Here is a 7,160-nt window from a genome sequence, read left to right as displayed (position 1 = left end):
TCAAGTGGAAGAAGCTGAGATCAAGGTCATGCACACAGCAAGATGTAGAAATGGGTCTGACTAAATCCACAGCCAGGACACTTTATAGTAATTTATATTTTTCAGTTGTTTGAAGCTTATTAGAGACTGAGGAGCGAGGTCAGAGAGTGCTACCCAGGTGATAATTGAACTAGGTCTTAACTAGAGTTCAAGTTCCTTAGGCAGAGAGAGAGTGGAGTGGAGGCCCTTGTGAAACACATAAGATATATTCCTGATACCTAATGGGAATTGGGAAGCGGAAGTTGCAGAGCTGGACTAGGAGGGCCCTACCCTACATTAGGCCTTGTGTAAATTGCAAAGGGAAAGTAGCTGTCCTGGAGTGCAGGTGCAGGGGAGAGCTAGGGAAAGGCTGTCAGCATTTAAGCAGGAGGAAAGTAAGTGATAAGTGTTAGGATTATCTCTCTGAATGATCACTTGGCTGCTTATAGTGTGGGTAAGGGGGACTGAGCTGGACTAGAGGGAGATGAGTTAAGACTATTGTACAAGAACGCTGCAAATACAAAGAAGAGATCTGAATACCCGGTGTGTATGTAGAGCAGGCAAGCAGTGTGATGCATGAACCTAACGCTGAATTGGACTGGAAATCCACAACCTCTACCTTGTGTCTTCTTGTGACTTTGAGCAAATCAGTTGACTTTCACCCCCACTGAATCTGAGGTACTTCCTCGGCCAGTTAAAAATACCCATTTCTTTTGGGCAGTGCCTGTGGCTCAGTGTGTAGGGCACCCCATATACTGAGGGTGGTGGGTTCGAACCTGGCCCCGGCCAAACTGCAACAACAAAAAATAGCTGGTCGTTGTGGTGGGTTCCTGTAGTCCCATCTGCTCAGGAGAGTTGGAGGTTGCTGTGAGCTGTGACGCCATAGCACTCTACCGAGGGCAATAAAGCGAGACTCTGTCTTAAACAAAAATAAATACCCATTTCTTTCTTTTTTTTTTGCAGTTTTTGGCCAGGGCTGGGTTTGAACCCGCCACCTCCAGTATATGGGACCATCACCCTACTCCTTTGAGCCACAGGAACCGCCCCATAAATACCCATTTCTTTTTTTTTTTTTTTTTTTTTGCAGTTTTTGGCCAGGGCTTGGTTTGAACCCGCCACCTCTGGCATATGGGGCCAGCACCCTACTCCTTTGAGCCACAGGCATTGCCTCACCTAGCTGTTGAGAAGAGATGGTGGTTGTCAAAAACACTTTTACAAAGTGTAAAACCCTCCTTCATCCTGTTAGTCTTTTTTTTTTTAACTTTTTTTTTTTTTTTTTAGAGACAGGGTCTCACTTTATGGCCCTTGGTAGAATGCCGTGGCCTCACACAGCTCACAGCAACCTCCAACTCCTGGGCTTAAGTGATTCTCTTGCCTCAGCCTCCCGAGTAGCTGGGACTACAGGCGCCCGCCACAACGCCCGGCTATTTTTGGTTGTAGTTTGGCCGGGGCCTGGTTTGAACCCGTCACCCTCGGTATATGGGGCCGGGCGCCCTACTGACTGAGCCACAGGCGCCGCCCCATCCTGTTAGTCTTTGAGCACAGATTGCAAGTCCTTAGGGCTGCAGAAAGATCAGAGATGAACTAGACCCAGTCCCTGCCTGGAGAAGTTTGTTTTTTTTTTTTTCAGCTTTTGGCCGGGGCCAGGTTTGGACCTGCCACCTCCGGTATATGGGGCAGGCACCCTACTCCTTGAGCCACAGGCACTGCCCCGCTGGAGAAGTTTCAATCTGGTAGATGAAGCTGAGATGCACATAGCAATTTAATACCCATGACTGCAAAATAAGGGCCTTAACCAAGGTTGTTTTGAGTGTTCAGTGGAGGCAGTTGGGGACCACTCCTGGGAAGAGGCTGCTCTAATTGAGTTTCAAAGGATGAAAAGAATTTTTTTTTTTTAAGAGACGAAGTCTAGCTCTGTCGCCCAGGCTGGAGTGCAGTGGTCTGATGGTAGCTCACTGCAGCCTCAAGCTCCTGGACTCAAACAATCCTGCCTCAGCCTCCCAAGTAGCTGGGCCAAGCACCCACCACCACGCCCAGCTAAACCATAATTCTTTTTTTTTTGACCAGGGCTGGGTTTGAACTCACCCACCTCTGGTATATGGAGCTAGTGCCCTATTCCTTTGAGCCACAGGCACCACCCTAAACCATAATTCTCTTAACCAGTCTCCTGAGTGGTGGGTACTTACTTTGTATTTGTGAAATTCAAGGACTTTGGAGAATTCTTTTTATTTTGGAGACAGAGTCTCAAGCTGTTGCCCTGGGTAGAGTGCCATGGCATCACAGCTTACAGCAACCTCAAACTCTTGGGCTTAAGTGAGTCTCTTGCCTCAGCCTCCCAAGTAGCTGGGACTACAGGCATCCGCCACAATTGCTGGCTATTTCCTTTCATTGAAGTTGTCCTTGTTGTTTTAGCTGGCCCAGGGTGGGTTCAAACCTGCCAGCCTTGGTGTATGTGGCCAGCGCCAACTTTGGAGAATTCTACCTACTCCAGTGCAGCTAAAGTTGGACGCCCTCTACATGTTGGTACTACTACTCATATAAGCATAACTCAGCTTTAACTTGGGGATGGCTGTAGGGAGGGTAGCAAGCCTGTGGATGGAAAAACAGACACATAAAAAGCATCATCTAGGTCAGGTGTGGTGGCTCATGCCTGCGATTCTAGCATTCTGGGAGGCCGAGGCGAGTGGATTGCTTGCACTCAAAGGTTCGAGACCAGCCTGAGCCAGAGGGAGACCCCCCCCATCTCTAAAAAATAGCTAGGTGGCTTGGTGCCGAAGCTCAGTGGTTAGGGCACTGGCCACATTCACCACGGTAGGCAGGTTCAAACCCAGCCTGGGCCTGCTAAACAACAATGACAACTGCAACAACAACAAAAATAGCTGGGCATTGTGGCAGGCACCTGTAGTCCCAGCTACTTGGAAGGCTGAGGCAAGAGAATTGCTTAAAGCCCAAGAGTTTGAGCTTGCTAGACCTAGTGAGACTGTCTAAAAAAATAATCATAGGGCGGCGCTTGTGGCTCAGTAGGGCACTGGCCCCATATACCGAAGGTGGTGGGTTCAAACCCGGCTCCGGCCAAACTGCAACAAAAAATAGCCAGGCTTTGTGGCGGGCGCCTGTAGTCCCAGCTACTCTGGAGGCTGAGGCAAGAGAATCACCTAAGCCCAAAAGATGGAGGTTGCTGTGAGCTGTGTGTCGCACAGCACTCTACCAAGGGTGGCAAAGTGAAACTCTGTCTCAAATAAATAAATAAATAAATAAATAAATAAATAAATAAAGGGCAGCGCCTGTGGCTCAAAGGGGTAGGGCACTGGCCCCATATGCCGGAGGTGGCGGATTCAAACCCAGCCCTGGCCAAAAAAAAAAAAAAAAAACTGCAAAAAAATAAAATAAAATAAAAAGGAATAAATAAAATTTATCTTCAGTGGATTCTTTCCCCTTTCCCTAGAAGGCTCCTTCCTGTTATACAATGCCCACCCTCAGGGTTGCCTGCTTAGCTCTTCTGAGCACTTGGTCTCCCCATTTTTATAGTTCTTCTGTAAAGATACTAAGTAAATAGAGAGCAAGTTTATCTAGGCTGAAACCTACTCCACATAATTAGCCAGCTTGAAGCCTCCCACCTCCCTAATTATTGCTATGATGAATACACCCACTCAGTCGGGCATTCCTGCTTTACTCCTCCTTTTTAGAGTTCACCAGGGGGGTGGAGAGGTGTGGCAGAAACCTAAGACCCTTGCACGGCAGGAGGGAGTCCCCTACTTCCCTGGCCTGCCCCTGGAGCCCACAGATAGGAAATGCTCCATTTCCCTCCTCCCCAAAACTGTGTGGACAGAACTGCCAGGAAGGAAGGGATGATAGCCAGTGAGGTGCCCCAGGCCTCGTCTCCTCCTGTGTAAAACAAGGTGTCTCCGGAGATGATCTCTGAGAGTTATCTGTTGTGGACATTCCACATCTCCACCCTATCTGTGACTCAGGGCTGGGCTCAGTCAAGCATCCCCAGGGTCTGTGTGGAGGACCCAAAGGTCAATCCCTTCTTTCTCTTTTTTTTTTTTTTTTTTTTAACACAGGGTCTCACTCTGTTGTGTGAGCTAAGTGCAGTGATGTTATCATAGCTACAACCTTGAACTCCTGAGCTCAAGTGATCGTCCCACCTCAGCCTCCCAAAGTGTTAGGATTATAGGCGTGAGCCACCACACCCGGCCTACTTTTTCTCAAATTGTACATGGGACCCAAGAGTCTTAGACAGATGTTTATCCAGGGCTGGGTCTTTATTCCTCCAGCTGCATCAAGAGATAAGAGACTGGCAACAAGCTGAGGCCTGGACCATACTTCTGAGCTTGCTATATTGGTCCTAGTCATGGCCCATCTTGGGCCCAAACCTGAGACTCCCAGAGGCTAGCGCAAGAGACTGAGTTCAAAATAAAAAGTAGAGCAAAAAGCATAAATTAATATTGATACTTAAAAACATAAGTGTAGGAGGGGAGGGAACTTATTAATCTATATAATAGAAAAGGCAGCTGAGCCTGGTGGCTTATGCCTATAATCCTGAGCTACTTGGGAGGCTGAAGCAGGAGGATCCTTTGAGCCCAGGAGTTCAAATCCAGCCTGAGCAACTTAATGAGACCTCATCTCTAAAAAACAAACAAAAATAAATTCAAATAACAACAACAAATCAGAAAAAGGGCAGGGTATGTGAATTTCAAGCATAGCTGGACCCAGGTGACCTAACTCTCTGGAACTGTCTCCATCTCTTCTGGTTCTGCTTTTTTTCTATTTTTTTGAGACAGAGCCTCAAGCTGTCGCCCTGGGTAGAGTGCTGTGGCATCATGCTCACAGCAACCTCCAGCTCCTAGGCTCAAGCGATTCTCCTGCCTCCGCCTCCCAAGTAGCTGGGACTACAGGCACCCACAACAACACCAGGCTATTTTTTGGTTGCAGCCGTCATTGTTGTTTGGCGGGCCCGGGCTGGATTTGAACCCACCAGCTCAGGTGTATATGGCTGGTGCCTTAGCCACTTGAGCCACAGGCACCGAGCCAGGTTCTGCTTCTTTTGAGGTAGCTTCATGCTCAGGCAGCCTTACCCCTTGAGGTGGCAAATGACCTGCCAGACCTCCAAGCTGATATTTTGCCATTTTAGCTACCCAAGAGTTTATCCTTCTTTTCTTTCTTTCTTTTTTTTTTGTAGAGACAGAGTCTCACTCTATTGCCTTCGGTAGAGTGCTGTGGCGTCACAGCTCACAGCAACCTCCAATCCCTGGGCTTAGGTGATTCCCTCTTGTCTTAGCCTCCCGAGTAGCTGGGACTACAGGTGCCCCCCCACAACGCCCAGCTATTTTTCTGTTGCAGATTGGCCAGGATCGGGTTTGAACCGGCCACCCTTGGTATGTGGGGCTGGCACCCTACCCACTGAGCCGCAGGCATGGCCCAGAGTTTGTCCTTCTGATAGTCCTGTTTTGTGTACAAAACAAGCACCTAAATGAAGTGATGAAAGAGTGCTTCCAGCAAAAGGCCTAAAATCAACTCTCACTGGCTCGTTCAGTCACATGCCCATCTTTGACTTAATCAGTGTGATCTACTTTGCCTGGGTTACATGGGTGGGGTCAGCCCTCCCAACACATGGATTGACATGGGTGGGGAGCAGTTCCCCAAAAGGAAGAGAAGGGTTCTATTATCAGAAAGGTTTCAGCACTCCAATATATCCTTTGCATCCTTAGAACACAGAGCTGCTGCTTTTTTTCTCACAGAGCCATCCATAACATAGACCTACATTGAAAACATGAATTTTTTTTGTTTTGTTTTGTTTTTGAGACAGAGTCTCACTATGTCACCCTCGGTCGAGTGCCTTAGCATCACGGCTTACAGCAACCTCAAACTCTTGGGTTTAAGGGATTATCTTGCATCAGCCTCCCAAGTGGGACTAGCCACCACAACACCCGGCTTCCCCCCCCTCCCCGCCCCATGCAGCTGTCATTGTTGTTTAGCTGGCCCCAAGCCAGGTTTGAACCCACCAGCCTGGGTGTATGTGGCCAGTGCCCTACCCACTGAGCTATGTCCGCCACCCTGAAAACATGAATTTAAGTTCTTGTAGGTGCTGGATGTGCTGAGCTCCTGGAAGCTGCAGTCCCAGGATAACCCACCTTCGTTAGTGGAAGATCAGAATAAGGTTCTTCCACCAGGTGTGGTGGCTCACGCCTGTAATCCTAGCACTCTGGGAGGCCGAGGAGGGTGGATTGCTTGAACTCACCAGTTCCAGACCAGACTGAGCAAAAGTGAGACCCCCCCATCTCTACTAAAAATAGAAAAACTGAGGCAAGAGGCTGGCTTGAGCCATGAGCTATGATACCATGGTCTTGTACCCAGGATGACAACTTGAGACTCTGTCTCAAAACAAAAAAAAAAAAAAAAACAACGCCGGTGTGGTGGTTCATGGCTGTAATCCCAGCACTTGGGAGGCTGAGGCAGGTGGTTCGAGACCAGCCTGAGCCAGAGTGAGACCCTGTCTCTACATATAAAAAAACAAAACAGCCTGTAGTCCCAGCTACTTGGGAGGCTGAGGCAAGAGAATCGCTTAAGCCCAGGAGTTGGAGGTTACTGTGAGCTGTGTGAGGCCACGGCACTCTACCGAGGGCCATAAAGTGAGACTCTGTCTCTACAAAAGACAAAACAAAACAAAACAGGGCGTTGCCTGTGGCTCAAAGGAGTAGGGCGCCGGCCGGTTCAAGCCCAGCCCCAGCCAAAAACTGCAAAAAAAAACAAAAAACAGCCAGGCGTTGTGGCGGGTGTCTATAATCCCATCTACTTGAGAGGCTGAGGCAACAGAATCACTACTTCAACCCAAGAGGCTGAGGTTGCTGTGAGCTAAGTCACTCTACCTTAAGGGTGACTAAGTGAGACTGTCTCAAAAAGAAAAAAAAAAATAAATAAGTCTCTTCTCCAAGAATGCAGTTGGATCAGAGGGGAGTGGGAACAAGCATGGCCAAAGTTGCCAGAACCCAGGATTCCTTCGGGCCAGGATAATGGGCAATTCCAGAGTCTCAGCTCCCAGTCTCAGTCTTCTATCTCAACATCCTCTCCCCATTCCTATGGGAACAAAGGTGCAGAGGGACAGAGTACCCACAGCAAGAGATCTGACTTGCATGGTTTTT

Source organism: Nycticebus coucang, chromosome 18, assembly GCF_027406575.1.
Source record: "Nycticebus coucang isolate mNycCou1 chromosome 18, mNycCou1.pri, whole genome shotgun sequence".
Lineage (NCBI taxonomy): Eukaryota > Metazoa > Chordata > Mammalia > Primates > Lorisidae > Nycticebus > Nycticebus coucang.
This window is presented reverse-complemented; position numbering follows the sequence as displayed.